Source organism: Varanus komodoensis, unplaced genomic scaffold (assembly GCF_004798865.1).
Source record: "Varanus komodoensis strain SLA01 unplaced genomic scaffold, ASM479886v1 scaffold51, whole genome shotgun sequence".
NCBI classification, from domain to species: Eukaryota; Metazoa; Chordata; class Lepidosauria; order Squamata; family Varanidae; genus Varanus; species Varanus komodoensis.
In genome coordinates this window covers 2,148,343-2,173,447 of record NW_025336100.1, presented here as the reverse complement: position 1 = coordinate 2,173,447, position 25,105 = coordinate 2,148,343, and the positions used below count along the sequence as shown (strand labels likewise).

The 25,105-nt window shown below is 42.4% G+C and overlaps 1 protein-coding gene across 1 annotated transcript in view; it reads right to left on the bottom strand.

Annotated features, from left to right (window-relative positions):
• Positions 1-16,753: 16,753 nt before the first annotated feature.
• SMIM19 (small integral membrane protein 19) overlaps positions 16,754-25,105 on the bottom strand; it is a 37,922-nt gene continuing 29,570 nt past the window's right edge. Inside the window, exon 4 of the mRNA XM_044447251.1 lies at positions 16,754-20,745. The gene's annotated coding sequence lies outside the window, so the exon portion shown is untranslated. The remainder of the gene's footprint in view (positions 20,746-25,105) is intronic.

Sequence of the window (25,105 nt, the reverse complement as noted above, 5' to 3'; positions counted from 1 at the left end):
AAAGATTGCACTGCATGAATGGTAGAGTCATGCTCTGGCAGCAGGTGGTGTGCCAGCAAGCAGCCAGGAGGCAGCAGCAAGGCCTTTTGAGCCTGCTGGAAATAAAGGCCCTGGACTGGAAGGCCCCACCTCACAGCAGCCAGCTGGAATGGAGGGCTGATAGTGTCCCTCCCCCCCCCGCTCTTTGCTGCTGTCTCCCACTCAGCAGCTACAGGTGAGGAAGGCAGTCAGGTGAGGTTGGAGGTGCAGCAGCATTTCATGAAGGCCATAGTACCTTCAGTGTAATTGTTTATTTCAAAGTAATATCTTTTGATTTCAGTGTATTTTTAAAAGGATTCCTGCCCACCCTTCAGTTCCATTAATTTTGAAAGTTGCTTAGAAGCTAATATGAAAACTTGTTTTAAAAAGTTTTAAAATCATTATCTGTACCTAAACTTGCTTGAGCTCATGTGGCAGCAGTATGGGTGTAAATATGGGGGAGACTGTACTCCATGTTGTTTTGACCATTCTGATTTTGGATATGGAGGGAGTATAAAGCAAGGTTTCTTTGTCGTGGCCTCTGTGCATCACACATATGGGTGCTGCACCTGCACAGTGCCTATGGCCAGAAAGATTCAAAAGCTTAACAGTTTTGGCGGGAACTCTGCCCCCCTTCCCCGCCCCCCCATGGTGTAAAAGAGCAGAGTGCCCGCTATTTCCTCAGTCTTCTTGCGACCGCTGTTCGCTGTGCCTTGAGCCTTTCGTCTCTCAGTTTGTATACGTTTATTCAAGTTTTTCCCTCACTGTTAGAAGTTTTCTGCTCAATTTCCCCCTTTTTCCTGTTCAAATATATTACTCCTCTTTCTATCTACTTTGCTATTATCTCGTTCTTCCTCGATGGCGCAGCGTGCGGCTTTCCGCAACTGCTCTCAGTGTGGGTCCAGAATGTCCCCATTGCCAGGCCTTTACCAAGCAGGCGAGGAAAAATTGAGAGAATCGCCTACGCAAACTCTTGTGAGACCAAGCCCTGCTCCAATCTGACCAATAGGCAGGCAAATCTGTTCCTCCGTCCTCCGCTTCCACCACACCTCCACCCCGCCCGTCGGCTGATGGTGCCGGAGGGTCAACGCTCCTCTTCATCTCCACACAAACAAATGGAGAAGAGTAAGCATAGCATATCCAACAAGTCCTCAGGCCATAAGAAGTCCAAGAAGGACAAGATGGAGAAGTCGGCTCGTAAGCCTAAGAAACCCGATCATCACAGGCACCATGATTTGGGTTCGTCCACCCCGTCGATTCCGATGGCTGTCTCAGTACCGATGCCGACCGGCCTGGCCCTCCAGTTGGCCATGCAAGTGACCCTGCCTGGGTTTCCCAGACGGATCACACTTTCGGTCCAGTCCTCCCATGAGCAATGGAACGTTCCCTTGTTGGGATCGATCCCCGACAGAGAGATTCGAGACTCTCCTCCAATGGCTCGTTCACTTACTCCACAACCACCACCCGAGCCTTTCCCGAGGGCTGCAGCTCAGCAGAAGTGATATCAGTAGCGTGCCTCCATTGGTCCCTCGGAAGAATGGGGGCAGGTGCCCCATAGGCCGTCACATCACGAGCCATGGGATGATTATCCGCCCTATGGTTACTACTCGTCGGTGCGCGATCGTACCCTCTCTCCGGTACCGAGAGATGCTCCTCCGATCTCGAGAGCGACTCAGTCCAGGCGTCCCACTTCGCCTATTGATTCTTTTTCTAGTCTTCCACCTCACTACAATTCGGACTTGGGGGACTCCAAAGTGGCATTGACCTCACTAGATGCAGTGAGAGCCAGTGTGGTGTGGTGTAGTGGTTAAGAGCATGGGACTGGGAATCAGACGATCTGGGTTCTAGTACCCACTCAGCCATGGTTAACGCTTCTCTGAGGGAGGGTCGAGTGCCTGCCCCTTTAAAGGAGGCGGTAATACGACCAGTCCTGAAGAAAGCATCACTGGATCCAGAGATGGCCACTAACTATAGACCTGTGGCCAACATCCCGTTTCTGGGCAAGGTGTTGGAGTGAGTGGTGGAGGGACAACTCCAGGCACTCTTGGATGAAACTGATTATCTGGACCCATTTCAGTCTGGCTTCAGACCCGGGTACGGTACTGCATCTGCCTTGGTCGCCCTGTACGATGACCTGTGCAGGGAGAAGGACAGGGGGAGTGCGTCCCTGTTGATTCTTCTGGACCTCTCGGCGGCTTTCGATACCATCGACCATGGTATCCTTCTGGATAGGCTAGCGGGATTGGGGGTTGGAGGCACTGCTTTGCAGTGGTTCTGCTCCTACCTCAACGGTCGATTCCAGAAGGTAGTGCTGGGGGACTATGTCTCTGCACCATGGCAGCTATGCCATAGAGTACCACAGGGCTCCATTCTATCCCCTCTGCTATTTAACGTCTATATGAAACCACTGGGAGAGGTCATCAGGAGGTGTGGGCTGCAGAATCATCAATACGCTGATGATACCCAGCTCTACCTCTCGTTTTCCACTAATCCAGGTGAGGCAGTGGCTGTGCTGAACCGGTGCTTGGCCGAGGTAATGGAATGGATGAGGGCCAACAAACTGAAACTCAACCCAGACAAGACGGAGGTCCTGTTGGTTGGTGGATCGGGCTTCGGAGAGGGTGGATTTGACCTGGTCCTGAATGGTGCAAAACACTCCCTCTTAGGGACAAGGTCCGCAGCTTAGGAGTACTCCTCGACCCGGAGCTTTCTTTGGAAGCTCAGGTGACAGCGGTGACGAGGAGCGCCTTCCTTCAGCTTCGGCTGATTAATCAGCTGCGCCCCTACCTGGAGTACGACTGCCTGGCGACGGTGACACACGCGCTGGTGACTTCCCGCCTAGACTTCTGTAACGCGCTTTACGTGGGGCTTCCCCTGAAGACGGTCCGAACACTTCAATTGGTGCAAAATAGAGCTGCCAGGTTGCTGACGGGGACGGGGCGTTATGCTCACATGACTCCAGTCCTCCGTCAGCTTCACTGGCTTCCCATTGAAGCCCGGGCCCAATTCAAGGTGTTGGTTATGACCTATAAAGCCCTAAACGGCTTGGGTCCTGGCTACCTGAACGAGCGCTTACGCCCGTATATGCCCGATCGCCCTTTGAGATCTGCAGGAGAGTCCCTTCTCCGGGAACCCTCCACGAAAGAAATTAGGAGAGTAAGTACTCGGAGGAGGGCTTTCTCTGCGGTGGCACCCAACCTATGGAATTCACTCCCCAAAGAGGTCCGCCTGGCACCGTCGTTACTGGTTTTTCGGCGCCAGGTAAAGACCTTTTTATTTAAACATCATCTGAATTGTTAAAATATATGATCTGGCCAGGACAACTTCTTCTTCCTTCTCTTTTCTCCTCCTATATTTTTATTTACTTAAGTTATACTGATAATTTTAATCTTATATTTGTAAACCAATGTATTTTTTGTTCTTTGTATTTAATGGTAATTTATTATGTGCTATTGTATTTCATTGTATTTTATCGTGTTGTAAGCTGCCCCGAGGTTTCGGCAAGGGGCGGCATAGAAATGTTATAATAATAATAATAAAGTAGGAAGCCAAAATATAACTGGAATGACAGGCAAGTTTGGCCTTGGAGTACAAAATGAAGCAGGGTACAGGCTGGTAGAATTTTGTCAAGAGAATACGATGGTCATAGCAAACACTCTTTTCCAACAACCCAAGAGATGACTCTACACATGGACATCACCAGACGGTCAACACAGAAATCTGACTGACGATGTGCTCTGCAGCTAAAGATGGAGAAGCTGTACAGTCAGTAAAAACTGGACCAGGAGCTGACTGTGGCTCAGATCATGAGCTTCTTGTTGCAAAATTTAGGCTTAAATTGAAGGAAGTAGGGAAAAGCACTAGGCCACTCAGGTATGACCTAAATCATACCTCTGATGAATATACAGTAGAGGTGACAAATAGATTTAAGCAATTAGATCTGATAGACAAGAGTGCCTGAAGAAGTATGGACGGAGGTTCGCAACATTGTACAATAGGTAGCAACTAAAGCCATCTCAAAGAAAAAGAAATGCAAGAAAGCAAAATGGCTGTCTGAGGAAGCTTTACAAATAGCTAAGGAAAGAAGGGAAGCAAAAAGCAAGGAAGAAAAGGAAAGATACACCCAATTGAATGCAGAATTCCAGAGAATAGCTAGAAGAGGTAAGAATGCCTTCTTAAATGAACAGTGCAAAGAATTAGAAGAAAACAATAGAATAGGGAGGACCAGAGATCTCTTCAAGAAAATTGGAGATATGAAGGGAACATTTCATGCAAAGATGGGCATGATAAAGGACCAAAATGGCAGGGACCTAACAGAGGCAGAAGAGATTAAGAGGTGGCAAGATTACACAGAGGAACTATACAAAAAGAGCTTAACGTCTGATAACCACTGATAACCACGATGGGGTGGTCACTGACCTCGAGCCAGACATCTTGGAATGTGAAGTCAAATGGGCCTTAGGAAGTCTGAGCAACAACAAAGCTAATGGAGGCAATGGTATTCCAGCTGAGCTATTCAAAATCTTAAAAGACGATGCAGTAAAAGTGCTACACTCAATATGTCTGCAAATTTGGAAAACTCAACAGTGGCCACAGGACTGGAAAAGGTCTGTTTACATTCCGATCCCAAAGAAGGCCAATGCCAAAGAATGTTCAAACTACCGCACCATTGCACTCATTTCACATGCCAGCAAAGTTATGCTCAAAATCTTACCAGCTAGGCTCCAGCAGTATGTGGACCGAGAACTACCAGAAGTGCAGGCAGGATTTCGAAGAGGGAGAGGAACTAGAGATCAAATTGCCAACATACGCCAGATCATGGAGAAAGCTAGGGAGTTGCAGAAAAACATCTACTTCTGCTTCATTGACTATGCTAAAGCCTTTGATTGTGTAGATCACAACAAATTGTGGCTAGTTCTTAAAGAGATGGGAGTACCAGACCATCTTACTTGTCTCTTGAGAAACCTATAAGTGGGTCAAGAAGCAACAGTGAGAACTGGGCGCGGAGCCACTGATTGGTTCAAAATTGAGAAAGGAGTTTGGCAAGGCTGAATACTGTCGCCCTGCCTATTTAACTTATATGCAGAGCACGTCATGAGATAGCCGGACCTAGATGAATCACCAATTGGAATTAAGATTGCGGGTAGAAATATCAACAACCTCAGATATGCAGATGGTACCACTCTAATAGCAGAAAGTGAAGAGGAACTAAAGAGCCTCTTGATGCGGGTGAAGGAGGAGAGTGCAAAAGTTGGCCTGAAACTCAACATCAAGAAAACTAAGATCATGGCATCCGGTCCTCTCACTTCCTGGCAAATAGATGGGGAAGAAATGGAGGTAGTGACAGATTTTATTTTCCTGGGCTCCAAGATCACCACAGATGGAAACTGCAGCCAAGAAATTAAAAGACACTTGCTCCTGGGGAGGAAAGCTATGGCAAATCTAGATAGCATACTAAAAAGCAGAGACATCACCCTGCCAACAAAAGTGCATATAGTCAAGGCTATGGTTTTCCCAGTTCCAATGTATGACTGTGAAAGTTGGACCATAAGGAAGGCTGACTGCCGAAGAATTGAGGCCTTTGAATTGTGGTGCTGGTGGAGACTCCTGCGAGTCCCTTGAACCGCAAGGCGATCAAACCAGTCTGTCCTAGAGGAGATCAACCCTGACTGCTCTTTGGAAGGTTAGATACTGAAGATGAAACTCAAAGACTTTGGCCACCTAATGAGAAGGAAGGACTCCCTGGAGAAGAGCCTAATGCTGGGAACAACTGATGGCAAAAGAAAAAGGAGACAGCAGAGAATTGAGGTGGCTAGATGGAGTCATTGAAGCAGTTGGTGTGAGCTGAAGTGGACTCCGGGGGATGGTGGAGGACAGGAAGGCCTGGAGGAATGTTGTCCATGGGGTTGTGATGGGTCAGACACGACTTCGTGACTAACAACAACAACAACAACAACAACAACAACAATGCTTCGCTGATCACTGATGCTCTCTATGACAAACCCACTGGTCCCGACTAAGCACGCATTCCCCTTGACCTCTCTGGAGCTTACAAACAACTGACCATTTTCCTCTGCATGATTCACTTAGGAATCCTAGGTTTCTACAACTTTTTCCTGAGCAGTTTTTTTTATTTGTCTATGTCTCATTTGACAGCTAGATTCTTCCTTTGTTAACGTAGTAGCTGTTCGCTTTCAGTAGGAGCTCACTAGTTTTACCTTGTTGCTTGCTTCAGCATTGGGACAACTGCTGTGATCTGGGCTACAACAGCAAGCTTTGGGGCTGGACATCAGAAGACATTATTACATTTGTATACTGCCTCACAGCCCATGGGCACTGTACAGAATATGAAACAAGAACTAAATATGAAACAATGCTGACAACTATGCCAGAGTCATCTTCAACCAGTTCCTGTGTCCACTTTCAGACTTAAGCTAGGGGTGGGGGATCCACTAGTAGTAGTGGCCCCATATTTTAGAAGTTGAATCGTTTGCTTGTGAAAGTGAGCAATTTGTTCTTTCATCTCTTCTTTTTTGTGTTACTTAGACCTTAGCCTAGATCAGCAGCCTAGGAACTTGACTTTCTAACACTTTCAATTTTGACATAATTCAAAGAAATGATACCATGAATTTAGGAAACATCAAGTAGGTGCCTACTTCTGGTTTAATTTAGTTAAAAACAAAACAAAACCAGACGTAGAAGAGTCCCTGTGTTAAAGAGAGAAACACAAGGGAAGGATTTCCAGAAGTTCAGGAAGGGTAAGACTATAATCCAACCAAAATGCAAATTTCAACTCAAATTGCATATATGAGGGAAAGGGAAAATTAGAACATTATGCTGAAAGATCAAATAAGATGCTTGCAGAGCCAAGTTCTGAGTCCACGGTAGCTGCAGTTTATTGTCAGCTAATCGAAGAATACTATATGCAAAAGAAAATAAGCAACTACAAAGGGAATTCTAATATGCTATCCTTACATTTCCTCTGCCAAAATCTGGGGTAAACCCTGTTGAATTATAGAGTTTGTTTACATGTGCCAGACTACTGCCAACAATTTGCCAGCATTTGAGAAAAAATTGTTCCCATGTGCACGTACTGTATAGAAGCTCTGTGCTAGAGGATCTCAACAGAAGAACAGTCTACTACCAAAGACAATTAAACAGTAAGTGAACATATTGGTACTAATTACAACCTAACCATTAGGGAACAAGCAGGGATACCTCATTGTAACTACTGGCTATGGTTGTTGCACAAAATCTGTCTGAAAAACACTTTTGCTGCTTAGGACCCAAGACACAAGCGATGCAAAATTTGCACATAGTCCCCTCTCCAACCAAAAAAAAAAAAAAAACAACTCTACAGGGTTTTTCTTATACCAATAATCTGTAATCACAAAGAACTTCCAATAAAGTAATGACATTGAGCCACAAAAAAACTTTGTATCTAACTGACAGGGGGGAAAAAACTTCAGAACAGCAGACTATTTTACAGCAATTTGTATGCAATCCTTTGTTTTCATATTCATAAATATTTATACAAAATTCTGTTAGTATCTTAGAACTATCTAGCAATCAAATATGAACTGAAATGTCAGATACAGGAAAGTCAATTATATACATATTTTCACCTTCCAGATGTTAAAGTCAAAAAAGTATTTAAAATTTAACAGACCTCATCATGGCAGGCAGATTAATTAAAATAGTTCTAAGCAAATTACATCTCTACATGGTTCTAAAATTAGATGCACAAATGTAAGAATGATGATGTATAATATCATACATACGGCTTTAATCATTTTAAAATAAATATCCATGACAAAGAAGGGTTACTTCACATACCAAATCCTACACATCCTTGTATAGCTTGATTAATTGCAAGCCAACAGGAAAGCACTGTATGTTGTATTTTAACAACCCATACTGGTATCTGCTACCTCCTGCTATAAAATCATCCAAAGCAATGTCTCTCGTACCTGGAATCTTCACATTTTTCATTGAATTATTTGATCCCAATTCTCATTTAATATATGCACTCTGACCTATAAATTCAACTAAAGAGAAAAAGGTTTCCAACCCAATCTGGCATATAGATGACAATGCACATATTTATATCCTTCTGGAATAAAATTTACTGTGTAGGAAGAAGCAAGTGATGCCTGAGTTTAACTTAGCTTGCCAGATAGAAAACTCAAGATCATATTTGCTTCTTTACAGCTAATTTTTTTGTTAATGAATTAAAATAATTTGCCAGGAGGGAGATGTTATCAACCATCAAGTCACTGGAAATTTGCCAGAGAGCAAGTTCATTCTTCATTCTTCTCCATTTCTACAACAGAGAGACAACCCTATTTTAAAATTTCAGAATTTTTTTGCATCAAACAAGAAAAGAAATGCAGTTTAAAACTCACTTAGTGCTTCCAAGCTGTTTCAAAGAGAAGCCCAGTCAATTCTTTGAGCAACTCTGCCTTGCTGGTCACAAATACATTCCTAATGTCTAAAATAGATACCCTATCATATTCAGCAGTCACACCTCAACTGCAGAGATCATAAGCAAAGTTAACTGTTCTACAACTTACAGAGAAACCTCCTGATAAAATGTACAGACAGAAGTGAAAAGCAACGCTCATAACCATCAACCAGGAATTTATACTGAAGGTGAAAGAATGCCTCCTCTTAACAGGATACTAGTGAGGGTGGGTACTTAAACACAGTGTCATGATTACATGAGTGAAACCAATCCAAATGGAGGTTGTTTTTTTAAAGAGCCTGTTGGTTCTTTCCATTCTTTCCTCACCCTGCTACAAAAGACATGGCTAAAAGAGGGAGATATGTCTTTCCGTGTAAGTATTTCTCAAGTCCTCCTTTCACAAATGCCAAATTATATGCCAAAATATATATATCATTATATACCAAAACTAAGCATTGTCTTGTATGGATTTACATAAGTACACACACACATGTGCACACATGCAAGGTTTAGAGATCATGTATCTACAAAAACTTCAGTCATGCATGTTACAAACATATGTATTTACACAGACAAAATCTTTCCAATTTAATAAGGAAAAATGTTAGAATGGGGGTGTGCACAGAGATTATACATCCTGCCTTTGTTCCTGAAGTAATTGCTATGCCACATTATTGCATTTAAAAGCCATGACAGTGATTTTCAAGACAAACTGGAAATATCACACAGTCGGTTCTGAAATTGCTGATCATTGCTTATGTACTTATGAACAATGTGGCATATGTTTACTGTATTAAAAATGAGTTATTAAAAATACTACATGCCATAACTTGATTTCCTGTAATGCCTTTCCATGGTTAACCCCCCACCCCAAAACAAAATACAAAACAAAACAAAAAACAAAACACACACACACACACAGAGAGAGAGAGAGAGCTGCAAGTAAGAGCACTGCAGTAGCAGAAACAACAAAATAAGTCCTTTGTTCTTTTTGATTTCAACCCATCATATTTTCTGCATGTGTTCATTTCATGATAGCACTATGTGACTTCTCCTAACCTTGTGCCCTCTAAATGTATTGGACTACAACTCCCAGCCATCCCCAGTCTGCATTAGAGATGACTGGTTCACACATTACACTGCAAGCATTATGTCAGAAAAATGAACATAATTTCACAGACACTCATGAGCAAGCAAGAAAATCCTTGAAGAACTATTGGGCATGCTTACCACCACTATGAAATCTTCAGGTAATGATCTTCAAGCTTTGCAGACTTGGGATCCACTTTCAAACCACCTAAAACACAGAACCTGTATCTGAATCTTCACATGTGGTTCTCTGATGTTTCCCTTCCCCAAAACTCTGTATGTGATCATTATTATTATTATTGCAAGGTTCTTCCTCATGTGCAAGGGCAAGCTGCATACAAATGAAACATCACATTCTCTGTAACACATTGAATTCTTGGAGTTATGTCTGAAATTGCTCACGGCTATCCATGTTGAAAGCAACATGCAGCCCAGGGTATGTACCCCAATATCTTATGCAAGGCTGCCTTCAGGGGATACTTAAGTGCATCATTGGAACTGCACTTTAAAATGAATACTTTAAAAGGGAAGCCAGCTTAGACATTACCAACCACTAGTTGAAGATCCATGCTTTAAGATATAACATTATTTTTATGTAAATATAGTCTCCTATAATGCTTCTTTCTACAGACCTTGTACTTCAGCCTGCCCCAGGTTAAAAACAATTCTTCAGGCTTCTATTGACATTTAAAGGGCAAGAAACCTATGCCCTGATTTTAAATTTCAACAAGCCTCAATTCATCCATCTGGCTATTAAACCCAGTGACTGAAGAAACACTCACAAGAGACTATGTTACTTGGAAAAAAACCCCATACATTTGTTTGATTTGAAAGGATGCATTTAATTCTAACCTACCAAGACAACCTAGTCACATGAATTCATTTAGTCCTTTAATAGCAGTATTGTGGGAAGACTCTAAAAGAGTTCCCACACACAACAGATATCAAGGGGCAGCTTTAACCAGAAAATTACTACATGTACAGGCAAAATAGAAACATATGTTTATATCAAAGAGCAAACAGGGAATGAAATAGTACAGAAGTTTATCATTATAATAGATACCAAGACATGGGAAAGTACATATAAGAATAGGCAGCCTTTTTGGAGTACTACAGCATAAAAAAGCAGGAATCAAAGACTAATACCAGTCATGAACAGATACACAAGGTATGTTAATTCCAAGTAACACCTAAAATCAACGTGGAACTTAAAACATTTTCACATTATAACTGATAGTTATTATTGTGCTAAAGTTCTGAAGCATACTTGTCTCTTAACAAAATACTCAGGGCTGTTATCCTGGGGACTAACATCAGTGAAAGTATTTACAGTGCTAATACAGTAATTCCATATAAGAATACTTGAAGTAGAAAAAAATAGAAAAGAGAGAAAGCAGCCAGGCCTCTGTTAATTTTCTAGGTGTGTACCTTGGAAATGAGATGGAAAATGGAACATAAGTACTGTAGGTCAAACTCTACGCCTGTCATGGAATATAAGCAACAGTCTGCATTCCTACCACATATATTTCTTGACCATGTGGTTGGCAGCTAAGAAATATGAAAGCACTATTCCAGCTTTTGACCCTAAACATCCTTAGGAACTGGCACTCAAGACAGCTAACAGAAGCTCATCCATTCTGGAATCTTGCTACAGGCAGTTATTTTTTTAAAGATTCAGTTCAAGAGGCCATAGAGAAGGCAAGTACATGCCACACATGCCAATACTTAAAGATTAGATATTTGTCTGTAACTTCAGTACCTATACGAATCCTTTAATATGGATTCTCAAATACAACCAGTAGATCCAACTCAAGCTAGACTTGTCAACCAGCAAGTACTCCTACAATCATGCATATGCTCTTGCTTTCTCATATATATATACCCACATGGAGGGATTAGGTATAGGAAAGAAAAATACATGCACAAGATGGCACTTTTCCAGATAGAATAGAGAAGACAGACATCTCTGCATAACGGAGACCTGGGCGGGAGAGGGGGGGGATGTTGCCCTCTCCCAAGTGTGCCCGCCCGGGTATCTGGTCCAGCACTGCTCACGGCTGGAGGGGAGGGGAGGGGGGGTCGCTTTGGTATACCGAGCCTCCATCTCCCTCACGGGACTTCCAGTCCCTTCGAGACCAGGGCTGGAGTGTCTCTATTTGGTGTTGGGCGACCGAGACAGACTGGGGATTCTGTTGGTGTACCGCGCACCCTTCTGCCCAACAGTCTCCCTGCCTGAGCTGACGGAGACTGTCTCGGACCTGGTGTTGAGGACCCCCAGGATGTTGGTCCTGGGGGACTTCAATCTCCATGCCGAGGCCAGTCTGACCGGGGCGGCTCAGGACTTCATGGCCTCCATGACGGCCATGGGGCTGTCTCAACATGTCACCGGCCCCACCCATGAACGGGGACACACTCTGGACCTGGTTTTCTCGACGGGGCAGGAAGAGGGTGGTCTGAGGGTGAGTAATTTATGCTTGACTCCCCTGTCATGGTCAGATCACTTCCTGGTGAGGTTTATGCTCGAGAGCGACTTCTCCCTCTGTAAGGGTGCGGACCCGATTATGTGGGTCCGCCCCCGGAGCCGGATGGATCCAGAAGGATTCCTGAAGGCCCTGGGGGAGTTTCCGGCTGACAAGACGGGTGCTCCTGTCGAGGCTCTGGTCGAACTGTGGAATGGGGAGATGACCAGGGCTGTAGACACGATCGCTCCTAAGCGTCCTCTCCCACCGGGCAGAGCCCGCTCTTCCCCTTGGTATACTCCTGAATTGAGGGCGATGAAGCAGGTTGGGAGACGACTAGAGCGTAGGTGGAGGAAATCACGAGATGAATCTGACCGAACACACTTAAGAGCCCACTATCGGGCCTATGCTGTGGCGGTGAGGGCGGCAAAAAAGAGATTCTTTTCCGCTTCCATTGCCTCCTCACAATGCCGTCCGGCGGAGCTCTTTCGAGTGGTGCAAGGCCTGGTCCGTCCAGGTCCAAAGGAAGACCTGATTCCACCCTCAAAGACCCGCTGTGACGACTTTGCCAGGCATTTCAGGGAGAAAATCGCTCAGATTCGTCACGAGCTGGACACCACTATTGATTCAGAGGTTTCAAAGGAGACACCAATGCTGCCGTCTGGTCCAGATTTATTGGATGAATTTCAGTTATTGCGGCCCGATGATGTGGACAAGGTGCTTGGGCGAGTACGTCCAACCACTTGCCTTTTGGACCCTTGCCCGTCTTGGTTAATAAATGATTCCAAGCACGGGATTGGAACCTGGATCTTGGAAGTGGTTAACGCTTCTCTGAGGGAGGGTCGGGTGCCGGCCCCTTTGAAGGAGGCGGTAGTCCGACCGGTCCTGAAGAAGGCGTCACTGGATCCAGAGATGGCCACTAATTATAGACCAGTGGCCAACATCCCGTTTCTGGGCAAGGTGTTAGAACGAGTGGTGGCGGGACAACTCCAAGCACTCTTGGATGAAACTGATTATCTGGACCCATTGCAGTCCGGCTTCAGACCCGGGTACGGTACTGAATCTGCCTTGGTCGCCCTGTATGATGACCTGTGCAGGGAGAAGGACAGGGGGAGTGCGTCCCTGTTGGTTCTGCTGGACCTCTCAGCAGCTTTCGATACCATCGACCATGGTATCCTTCTGGATAGGCTTGCGGGATTGGGGGTTGGAGGCACTGCTTTGCAGTGGTTCCGCTCCTATCTCAATGGCCGGTTCCAGAAGGTGGTGCTGGGGGACTATGGCTCTGCGCCATGGCAGCTATGCCATGGAGTACCGCAGGGGTCCATTTTGTCCCCTTTGCTGTTCAACATATACATGAAACCGCTGGGAGAGGTCATCAGGAGGTGTGGGCTGCGGAACCATCAGTACGCTGATGATACCCAGCTCTACCTCTCGTTTTCCACCAATCCAGGTGAGGCAGTGGCTGTGCTGAACCGGTGCCTGGCCGAGGTAATGGGCTGGATGAGGGCCAATAAACTGAAGCTCAATCCAGACAAGACGGAGGTCCTGTTGGTTGGTGGATCGGGCTTCGGAGAGGGTGAATTGAACCTTGTCCTGAATGGGGTTGCACTCCCTCTTAGGGACAAGGTCCGCAGCTTGGGAGTGCTCCTCGACCCAGAGCTTTCACTGGAAGCTCAGGTAACAGCAGTGGCGAGGAGTGCTTTCCTCCAGCTTCGGCTAATTCATCAGCTGCGCCCCTATCTGGAGAATGACTGCCTTGCGACAGTGACACATGCGTTGGTGACTTCCCGTTTGGACTTCTGCAACGCGCTCTACGTGGGGCTACCCTTGAAGACGGTCCGGATACTTCAATTGGTCCAAAATAGAGCTGCCAGGCTGCTGACGGGGACTGGACGTTATGTTCACATGACTCCAGTTCTCCGTCAGCTTCACTGGCTTCCCATTGAAGTCCGGGCCCAATTCAAGGTGTTGGTTATGACCTATAAAGCCCTAAACGGCTTGGGTCCTGGTTACCTGAAGGAGCGCTTACATCCTTATATGCCCAGCCGCCCCCTGAGATCGGCGGGAGAGGCCCTTCTCCGGGAGCCCTCCATGGAAGAAGTTAGGAGGGTGGTTACTCGGAGGAGGGCTTTCTCAGCGGTGGCGCCTAAGTTATGGAATGCGCTCCCCAGAGAGGTCCGCCTGGCGCCGTCGTTATTTGTTTTTCGGCGCCAGGCGAAGACCTTTTTATTTAAGCAGTATTTTAAATGTTAATATTATTGAATTTTATTTGGCCAGGGCGGCTTGTTTTATAGTGTATATTTGCATTTTATTGTATATATTTTAAAATGTTATTTTAAATTTTTTGTTGTAAGCCGCCCCGAGGCTTCGGCGAATGGGGCGGCATAAAAATGTTTTAATAATAATAATAATAATAATAATAATAATAATAATAATAATAATATTGGTAGGTAATAAAAACAGTAGACGGGGGCGAGGGAACTTTTTAAAACTATCAAAGCCTTTGTTCCTTCTAGGTAACCTGTTGATATTGGACAGATCTAGAGCCTAAGTCAATACAGCATACCTCTTTCTGCAGCTCCCTTTCCCTGTGTTTTTCCTTCCTTCCCACCCACATGGAATTTAGGTAACGGCATGTGCAGTCTTGGTACTACAGGTTGCCCACCCTTGTCATGTGACTGTAGGTGGGGTAGATAGGGGATACAGAGGTGAGTTCACCAACATTGCACCCACAATGCCAGGTTGAGCCGACTGCCAAGCTATCCCCCACCCCACCCCGGTGAGTGAATGGAGTGATTTTGTCAAGAAGCAACCTGTTAAAAAATGGCAACAGGGTCCTTCACATGGAATGAGCTTCTCCCACAGTTCAGCTGATTTTTACAATGTGGGCTTCTGCACTTCCTATTTAATAGAATGATTTTTCTGTTACGTTCATTCATTCATTTCATTTCATACTATCCAATAGCCAAGGCTCTCTAGGCAGCTAACAAAAGTTAAAAATACACAAACAACAAAAAATTAACACTAAAAACCCCTACAGCAATTACAATTGAATCAATATAAAGGCAAATACATTGTTCAACAGTAAAGACGATCCCTTGTTTGGGGATCTATTATGTTGAAAACCCTCCCCGCCAACAGGGTAGAAGACCACCCTCACCACGGACTCTTGAGGCAGCAGGGGCTTTGCCATGGGATGCTTCTTTCCCACCCCAGCCAATTTTCAGGATGGCAGCTCTTACTTGCCCCATGCAATTAAAGAAAGGAATTACACTATAGGAAGGAAAGGGAAAGGAGAGACAGAAATGAGCCCAAGAAACAAAGCGAGTAAGAAGGGATCTCCCAGGCCATCTAGTCTGACCTCCAGCTCTGCTCATGACATGCGGAGAAGAAGAAATATGACGTGAGAGAAAGAAATTAGGAGCTAGGGGTAGACATGTCAGAATGAAAAGTACACATAGAAGGTGCATCTCTATGCACGCAGGTGACTGTGGCAAATGCTTCTCACATTTTTGACTGCCACACCTTACATCAGTCAATTTATGGTGAGACCCAGGTCATTTTTTCAAAATTCCAAGTGTGCCCACAGGAGCACAAACTTTGGGGACTCCTGAGGGGGTTTAAAAGAAATGGGAGAGATCCAGGTTCATACCTTCATCAGTCTTTGAAGATCCCTTGGGCTAGCCTAGCCAAACTCATAGTTGTTGTGAGGACCTAATTGGCAGGGGGGGGGGGGGGGATTGGAGAGACAGAGAACTACCATGTATACAGCCTTGATTTTCCTGGAAAAAACATGGAATATATCATAAGCTAGCTGATTAGCAGCTGGGTGCAGATGTTTTAAGCAGTCATTTCTGGATTTTTTTCAAGGTACAAGAAACCAAACTTATAGAAAACCTGAAGGTGTCAAAAGCAGCATCATTTTTGTTCTGCTATCATTTTAAACACTGTTTATTGTACAAGTTACATGCATTTCAGTTATACAACTTATGCATACTTAATTTGAGTTGAATAAGCTTAAGTGTTATACATTACTGCATTATTGACTTCTTAGAACAGGGGTGCTGAGCTTATTTCAGACTAAGCGCCAAATAAAATTTCAGAGAATCTCTTGGAGTACACAATTCAGTGGTGCACAGTTTGAAAGCAAAAAAAGTAAAACAACAAATCTAGAAACTCCTGTATATTTTTTCTTAAAGCTCTTCCTGCAAGTAATTCAGCCATACAAAAAGACATTCCAAACCTTTTAGAATAAGGGCAAATGAGCAAAAGTCAGGAAACCACAGAAGCCCTGGGATTTGGGGAAACAGGGCATGGCTTTCTGAGGAAATCCAGAGGACCATACATAAAGGGGTGGGGGCATATTTGGCTGTCTTAACAGTATATAGTTGGTCCTCCACATCCATGTGGGTTGGGGTGTAGGAACCCTGCAAAAGTGGAAAAACCACAAAAATCTCTAGCCCCACCCTCAAACTTTAATTTTTAATCCTATTGACCATGCACACACTGGATTGCTTCTATCTCCTTAGATCTTGCTCTGATTCAGCAGGGTTTCCCTTCTTCATTTATTACATTCTTATGTTCCATTTCCCTGCCCTCCCTTTCATTCACTAGTGCCTCCACTTTGGACCAAGGAAATGCCAGAGGGATTTTCCTCTCTGAAAAAGTGAAGCAAGAATGGATGCTTTGAGGATATCCCTCTCTCCACAATAAACCACAAAACTTAAAACAAACAAACAAAAAACACAACTTTATTACTGATGGGAAATTCACAAATAATCAAATACACAAAAGCCAAGGTTCAACTGTATAATCAAACGAAATGTCAAACCTATAATGTGTATAGTACTTTATACTTTCCCAAGAGTATACTGCAAAGCCACCAATTTTTTAAAATATATAGTTACCTCAACCAGCACACGTTCATACTCACAACTATTATACTTCAGTATAATTAGAGCTTTGATGTGGAGACAATTTTGAACAAGTTTAAAGTCAAAATGGCAATACTTTACAGATAAAATACAGGGTAATTCAAAGCTCATATACTAGAGGAAAGGTAGACAACCTGATGCCCACCAATTTTTTTTGGACTACAATTGTGCTTCAATTAGCACAAACAAAAGTCAGAGCTTCTGGGAGCTTTAGTCTAAATATCTGGGGAAATATATTGGTATAAGGTAAATTTCAGTACATACCCAAATTTCAGTACATACCCATGGAACCAGTGTGGTGTAGTGGTTAAGAGGATGGGACTAGGACTCGGACGATCTGGGTTCTAGTCCCTGCTCAACCATGGAGCCAACTGGGTGACTTTGGGCCAGTCAGACTCTCAGCCCAACCTACCTCACAGGGTTGTTGTTGTGGGGATAAGATGGAGGAGGAGATGTAAGCTGCCTTGAGCCCTTTGTAGGAAAAAAGGCAGGATATAAATCGAAAAATAAATAAATTGTAATTCAGAAGTTAGGACTCCAGTGTGCAAATTATCAATATACTGCAAAATGTGCTACACTACTGTTTCATATTATAGTCCAGGTAGCACGTTATGTAAAGAATTGTTTATTAATACAGGAACAAGCAGGAAGGAGCAATCATGAGGCTTAGGATTGTGGACTCCATTAGTTTCCTTTCTTCTCTTGCACAGCTAGGACAACCTGAGCAGCTTCCCCCTACTTATACTTTGTACATCTCAGCTTTGATTCCAGCTGTGAGCTTGCAATACTCTGATCAGTTTCCAAACAAACCAACTTCAAATCCATTTCCTAATCACATAGGAAGGCTAGAGCATTAGTACCCATGGCTCATGGCAGCTGCTTCCTGCTTGCATACATCTTACTAAACCACAACTTAGCATGCTATGTGAACTGGTCTAATACTTTTGTACTAGTAGTTAGTACCGTACTAACAAAGGCTTAATTGCACTGTATAGTAGATAATTATTATTATTATTATTATTATTATTATTATTATTATTATTATAACATTTCTATGCCGCCCCTTGCCGAAACCTCGGGGCGGCTTACAACATGATAAAATACATTGAAATACAATAGTACATAATTAGGCTTTTCTTGTCACGTATTCGTACATTTCCTTGAACAGAAAATCTGAGCCAAATATCTAACAGAGAGTAGACAGTATTTTCTTAGATAAAAATGATTTAATTGATTTGGGTATTGAATTTTCCAATCTGATCTCTACAATACTTGGCACAATTTAAAAGTATCAACATTACCTGTGATATAAATTGATCCAGAATATTGTACCATAATACACTGGGATTGATATAGCAATCCCCTGAAGTGCTTGGCTTTACACAAGTAAGCAATTTTTGTTTTACAATACAACTAGTCCTCTAGAAGTGGAGTTTCAATATTATCATGAACACACTTGAAAGTTCCAAAAAATGTCAATAGATTTTCACAAAAATATGATTGAAATCAGGCTATACAGATTAAATATAGGCTTGTGTGTGTGAAGAACCACCTATGTTAAGTTTTCATTATATTATCTTCTACAAAAAGTGTGGCTGCTTAGCTCACTTGTTTTAGATATAACCCTTTAGTCTTTTTTTAAGTGGTATCAGTCCAAGAAATATTTGGTAGGGAGCACTCACCATTTCTACCTCCAAGTCACACAGTTTTCCTAAAATAATAATTTGGAAAGGAAAGAAACACTGTGCATTTCAGAGAATTTTGAAAAGTTTTATCAGTCTTACTTTTCTAGCTTTTAAATGCAGCCAAGAGCACTGGATAAAAGCATCTTTGAAGACATAAATTATGAGTTACTAAGTGACTATCAATTCAGTTTTTGATGCAGATTTTATGACTTGGATAAGCTGTCGCACTATTGTGCACACGTTCATATTTCATCAAATGGACTTGATGGCCCAGAGAACCTTTTTAGCAGTTTAGGATGCTATACCAACTATGATTCTACCTGGACAGAGAGAGCCTAGCTATAGTTCTCCATGCTCAGGTAACCTCTTCATTGGATTAATGCAATGCACTGTACATAGGGCTGGCTTTGAAAATGGTTCCAAAACTTCAACTGATCCAAAACAGGGCAGCAAGACTGTTAATAACAACTGGTTCATGAGAAGATATTATCCCAATCCTCTTCCAACTCCACTAGCTGCCAGTTGAAGTCCAGGCTCGATTCAAAATATTAATAATGATGTTCAAACCCCTAAACAGCTTGGGGCGAGGCTATCTGAAGGAATGCCTCAACCCATATGTAACTGAATAGAGCCTAAGGTCATCTGTGGAGGTCATTCTCCAGGAGCCCCTTCCAAAGGGGCAAGTGGCTACTAAGAGGAAGGTCTTTTTGATTGTGGCACAGCAGCTGTGAAATGAGCAGCCCCAAAGAGGTGCACCTGGTACCTACTTTCTAATCTTCTCAGCACCAGATGAAGATCTTTTTATTTTCCCAGCATTTTAACAATTTCAACTTTTAAACTTCATTTTTCATATTACACTTTATCTTGTACCACTGCTATGCTTCTATGCTGATTCAATTACAATTGGTATGCTTTTGTCGTTTGGTTAATTTTTCGTTGCGTTTTTTTTTAACTTTTCTTAAGTGCCCAGAGAGCCTCCACTATTGGGCAGTACAAAAATGAAATAAAGGAGGTACTTTAAATTTTAAACTTATTGGAATCTTGCATATTGCTATCAAAGAGACTTGCAGGATCTACTGATTAAAGATTTCTACGTTTTTAAAAAATACTCAGAACTATGTAGAAGTCCTCAACATGATAGTCACAAAAGGGTACCTGACAAGGTAACTACAGGCACCCCCAGAAATACCTCCATTTTAATATTTGTAAATTGATACATATGAAATACATATAACTCTCTAGCAATTACACGTAAGTTTCAACAAAAGCAAACCAACTATACAAATAGGTATCCATTTGAAGCTGGCCTATAGGCTAACATTCATATGTCAATATATAAGGCAAGTCCTCTGTCAATTGCATTAGAGGAGATGACTGTTTATGCTTCTAATTCTGTAATGTCCATTTTTCAGCTGACAAAAGAATCTGTTTCACTTTCTATTAGTTAATTTCTATGAAGTAGGTAAATGTGAAAGTGTGTGTACATCATTTAATAAAGACTATTCAAATACAAAAATTACTGTGTAATAGTTTTCTCCCAAAAAGTAGCAAGTGCTGGACATTACCAAAACATGTATTTAAAAGTCTCACTAGTTGTACTGCAACATCAGCAATTAGCTAAACTGAATAATCCTTTACTAGAGAGAGACTGTTGCGTCCAACAGACATGAAGAAAAGAATTTGCTGAGCAGGATATGCACCAAGATCCACAGAGGTAAAAGGTAAATGCCAAACTGGTGATCCATTGTGGTGGTGCCCACAGCAGTTTCTCAAATTTCCAAATTTGCCCACATGTCCAAAAATGTTGACAACGCCTGGTGTAGAGGACACTGAGGAAATAGGATTTTTTAAATCTTCCAGAGTGCATATGAAAATGCCATTTTCATAGAAGATGGAGATCCACTGTAAATAAATGCAATGTCTCATATTCTGGAGTCCCTGCTTAGTGATTAGGGTTACAGATTTCCACTTTGCCGATTTTCCTCAGTCTGATCCCCAAAACATCCCATGTGTAGAACAACTTGAATCAGCTTCTTCACTTTATGCTTCTTCATTCCACCTTGACCCAAAGATGCTCCTTATCATGATACCTGTATCTCAAGAAGCAAAACAGGAAACATCACCAGAGTAAAGCATGAACCATTTCTCTTTGAGTCTTACATAAAACCCAAGCAACAGCATACATACTGAGTAACCGGCACATGTTCATGCTCACAATTATTATACTTTGGTATAATTAGAGCTTTGATGTGGAGACAATTTTGAACAGGTTTAAAGTCAGAATGGCAATACTTTACAGATAAAATACAGGGTAGTTCAAAGCTCATATACTAGAGGGAAGGGGTAGACAACCTGATGTCCACCAATTTTTTTTTTTTGGACTACAAATCTCATCAGCTTCAATTAGCACAAACAAAAGTCAGAGCTTCTGGGAGCTGTAGTCTAAATATCTGGGGAGATATATTGGTATAAGGTAAATTTCAGTACATACCCAAATTGTAATTCAAAAGTTACGAACGTTCATTGTAATTCAAAAGTTTTTGTAATTCAAGTTAGGTCTCCAGTATGCAAATTATCAACATACTGCAAAATGTGCTGCACTATTGTTTCATATTATAGTCCAGGTAGCGCATTATGTAAAGAATGGTTTATTAATGCAGGAACAAGCAGGAAGGAGCTATCATGAGGCTTAGGCTTGTGGACTCCCTCAGTTTCCTTTCTTCTCTTGCACAGCTAGGACAACCTGAGCAGCTTCCCCCTACTTGTTCTTTCTTGTCAGGGTTTCTACTTTCAGAGCCTATGAACAGAATAACTGCTTATTTTATCCCTGCTAAAGGATGTTCCCTGGACTCAGCTGAGGAAATCTCCTGCATATTAATGAAACAAGTCAAACTCTGATTGACCATTTTAGGAAAGTAACTTTAAGAGTGTAAAAAAAAAATTAAATGACCATTTGTATGCCAAAAATGTGTGGGAAAAATGGTGGTCTGTGGCTAATCAAAGATTGAGCTAATCAAAGACATGTTCTCACACTGCTCACAAAAATAGCAAAGCAGGTAATGCTGTAACATTTGGTTCATGTGGAATTAGAACTGCCCTACAGAGAGCTTTAAAAAGAGACCACTTAAGTATAGTGGTGTTCTGTAATGTCCTGTCTTTCTGGAACTGCATTCCTCAGTGGCAAAAAATGGGATTACTTACAGGTTGAAAAAAGTTTCTCTTCTCTTTCTGTGCCTCAGCCTTGCAGCAAATGTTCTACTACATATTTTTTCTAAGTTACTTGCTGGCATCTAGCTGCTGCAGTTTAGGATATTCCTTGTGTTGTTCTTGTTTGGAGCTTCTTTGCTGTGATACTGCAAAAGTCCGTGTTGTTCTTGTTTTTGTTTATTATGGAAGTATAATGACTGGCAAATACACATGGCTTACTTCACTATTATGTCTTTCTTTCACAGTATCACTACAAAGAACCTCCATTTCCACTTTTTTACACTGCAATAAATGAGCGTAAATGTAAAGCAGGCATGATTTGCCACTGCGATAAGCAAATCAGAGATCAGCATAGAAACACACTGTGAGTTGCTTATCACCTGAGAAAGTGTTTCATATCACAACAAGAACATATTCTGCCTTTAACCCCAAACTATCCAAGGACAAAACTACACCAACATTCTGTATTACAAAAATGCATTTTATTGCAATAAAATGAAGGAATCAGATGTAGAGCTGAATCAGTTTACATAAAACTGGCCCAAACTGATATTATTTAGGCTATACATTAGGCTAAAACCTTTTTATTTACCCATTATTTTAAAAGCTGATTAGGTTTTCAATTTCTATTACTGGATGCTATGGTTCATTTTTATCTTGTTCATTTTTATCCTGTTTTTATTGTAAGTCCGTCCCAAGACAGTGGTAGTCAGATGGTATACAAAAACCTTAAATGAAATAAATAATAAATAAATCTCCATTTAATATTAACAGACATTAAATTTTAAAAAGTCTCTGCTTGTCTTGTATTATTTGTACCATGTATAAATATGAGAATGCAAAGACAGAGATCAAGTGTGTCCCGTAGGTATTTCAGGGTTTATATTTGCATGAAGATATTATATATGTACAAAAGATGAAATTGGATTCCAAATTTGGGAATGACACCAAACCAGCCCAAAGGCTATTGGTTATTTAATTTTTTGAGCAGAAAATTAGTTGAAAAGAGGTGTAGAGAGGTAGGAGAAAGGAATAAACAGATGTAGAGTCATCTCACTGTCTTGGTTCACAGGACACAACAGTCTATCATGGTGTAATTTATTTGCAGGGGTGGTTGTATCATGCTAGGCATACATGGGCAGCCAGTTTGACATGTCATGTGAACCCAGGCAGCAGGAGTTGTCTGACACCTCTTAGATATTGTCTTGTTTCAGGGTTATTTGAGGCTTGTGCAACCTTCAAACAAACCCTGATGCATGACACAAACTGACAAGCCCCATAGGTAAATGATGCCAGAGTGACTCATTCTCTTCCACACTGAGAAAGTCTTCATGTGAATTATTCTATATTTTTCTACCTTTGTCTTAGCAACCTTGTTAGGTAGGTTAAGCTAAGATGTGAATGGACTCCCCAGTCCATTTCAATGCATTATGCTAGCTCTCCAGAATTCCTAATTATTGAACTGCTGCTTTTAGGAGTATGGATGACTGATAAGCACTACGTAAGGAAGGGTTGCAGCAGCTCAGCCCTGGAGGGCAAATTCTCAAATGGCCAGACTTCCTGACCCTATCGCTTCCCACAACCAGATGTGATACCAGGATAGGTCTTTAAAATTTCAGACACAGAGTTCAGGGTCCTTCTTTTTCCTTTGTAGATTTTGCAGTTCAAGAAATCAGTAATAGCCATTTTACAACAGCCTATGAATGGATTTTTGGACATATATGCACACAAACCAGGATTAGTGTGAAAGGGTTTCATGTGAACAAGCTGTGCGCTGGTGTTTGTAACTTATTAATGCCTACTTGAGAGCTACATGCAGTTTAACTAGTTAAACTAACCAGAAAGTGAAATCTGACTGTGAATGGCTTGCACAACACATTAAGCCATTGTGGTTTATAAGTCACAGTAGTTTATAAGCACTCTTCCCACAGGAAGTTCATAGGTGGATTTAATAAAGCCACCATGGCTTACCCACCATAGTGTTGTACAAACACAAACAGCATAAACCATGAGCAAGCCAAAATACCATAGGGCACCTTGGAAGGAGCAATAGAAAGATCCGCTGCTCTAACCAAGGAAATAACAGGTGACCACCATTCCCAGGCATCCTAAAGTGCCAAAGCAGTGTTTGGGATCATCTGGGAAAAGCTTCCCTTCCCTGCTGGCAAGGAGGCAATTCAAAACCTGGAGAAATCCCCACGCAGAGAAACAAGCACATCCCGTTAAATCACAACCCCCCGCCCCGGAACCAGTTTCCCTCAGGTTGATTCCTAGTGGATAGTACCACTTCCCATTACTAATCAACTGCAAAACTGAGGAGACTGTTAGGGATTCCTAGCCCCTCCCCCCCATAAATCCTGGGGTCCTGCTTTGAAAGGGGATTTATTTATTTCCCAACTTTTTCCTTCCAAGGAACTCAAGGTGACTTACATAATTCTCCTCCTCTCAATCTTATTCTGATAACAACTGGGTGACTGGCCTAAAGCCACCCACTTAGCTCTGTGACTGAGTGGGAACTACAACCCAGATCGCTTAAGTCCCTGTCCTACATTCTCAACCACTGCAACACACTGAGGGGTTAGCCCCAAAATATTCTTTTTTATGGATTCTTAGGGGGCTGTGGGGGAACCCTTATTGGGGCAAAAATCCCATCTTCAAGTATACACTGAGGTATCCAGTTTATACTGAACCAGCAGTGACTGATCAAGAAAGGGATTTTGGGGTGATGGTGGACAGCTCAATGAAAATTTTAGCCCAGTGCAGAGCTGCTGTGAAGAAGGCAAACTTCATGCTAGGCACAATTAGGAATGGAACAGAACTGCCAAAATCTGACACACACATTCCTTACACAAATCTTTGGTGTGTCTGCACTTGGAATATTGTGCTTTCTTCTGGTCATCTGACCTGAAAAAGGACATTATTGAGGTGGAAAAAGTGCAGAGAAAGTCAACAAAAATGATCAGCGGCCTGAAGCAGATCCCCTATGAGGAGTGGCTGCAACAACTAGGTCTGTTCAGCTTAGGAAAAAGGCAAGGGGAGACTTGATTGATGTATTTAAAATAGTGCATGGTTTGTATAAAATAGAGAGGGGGATAGTTTTCTCCCTACCCTTACACTCAACCCAAGATTATCCCATGAAGCTGATTGGTGGGAGGTTTAGAACAGACAAAAGGAAGTATTGGTTAACTGTCTGTTTCTGGACACAATCTAAAGTAAAATGACATATAAAGTTATCTTCTCCCATAAAAG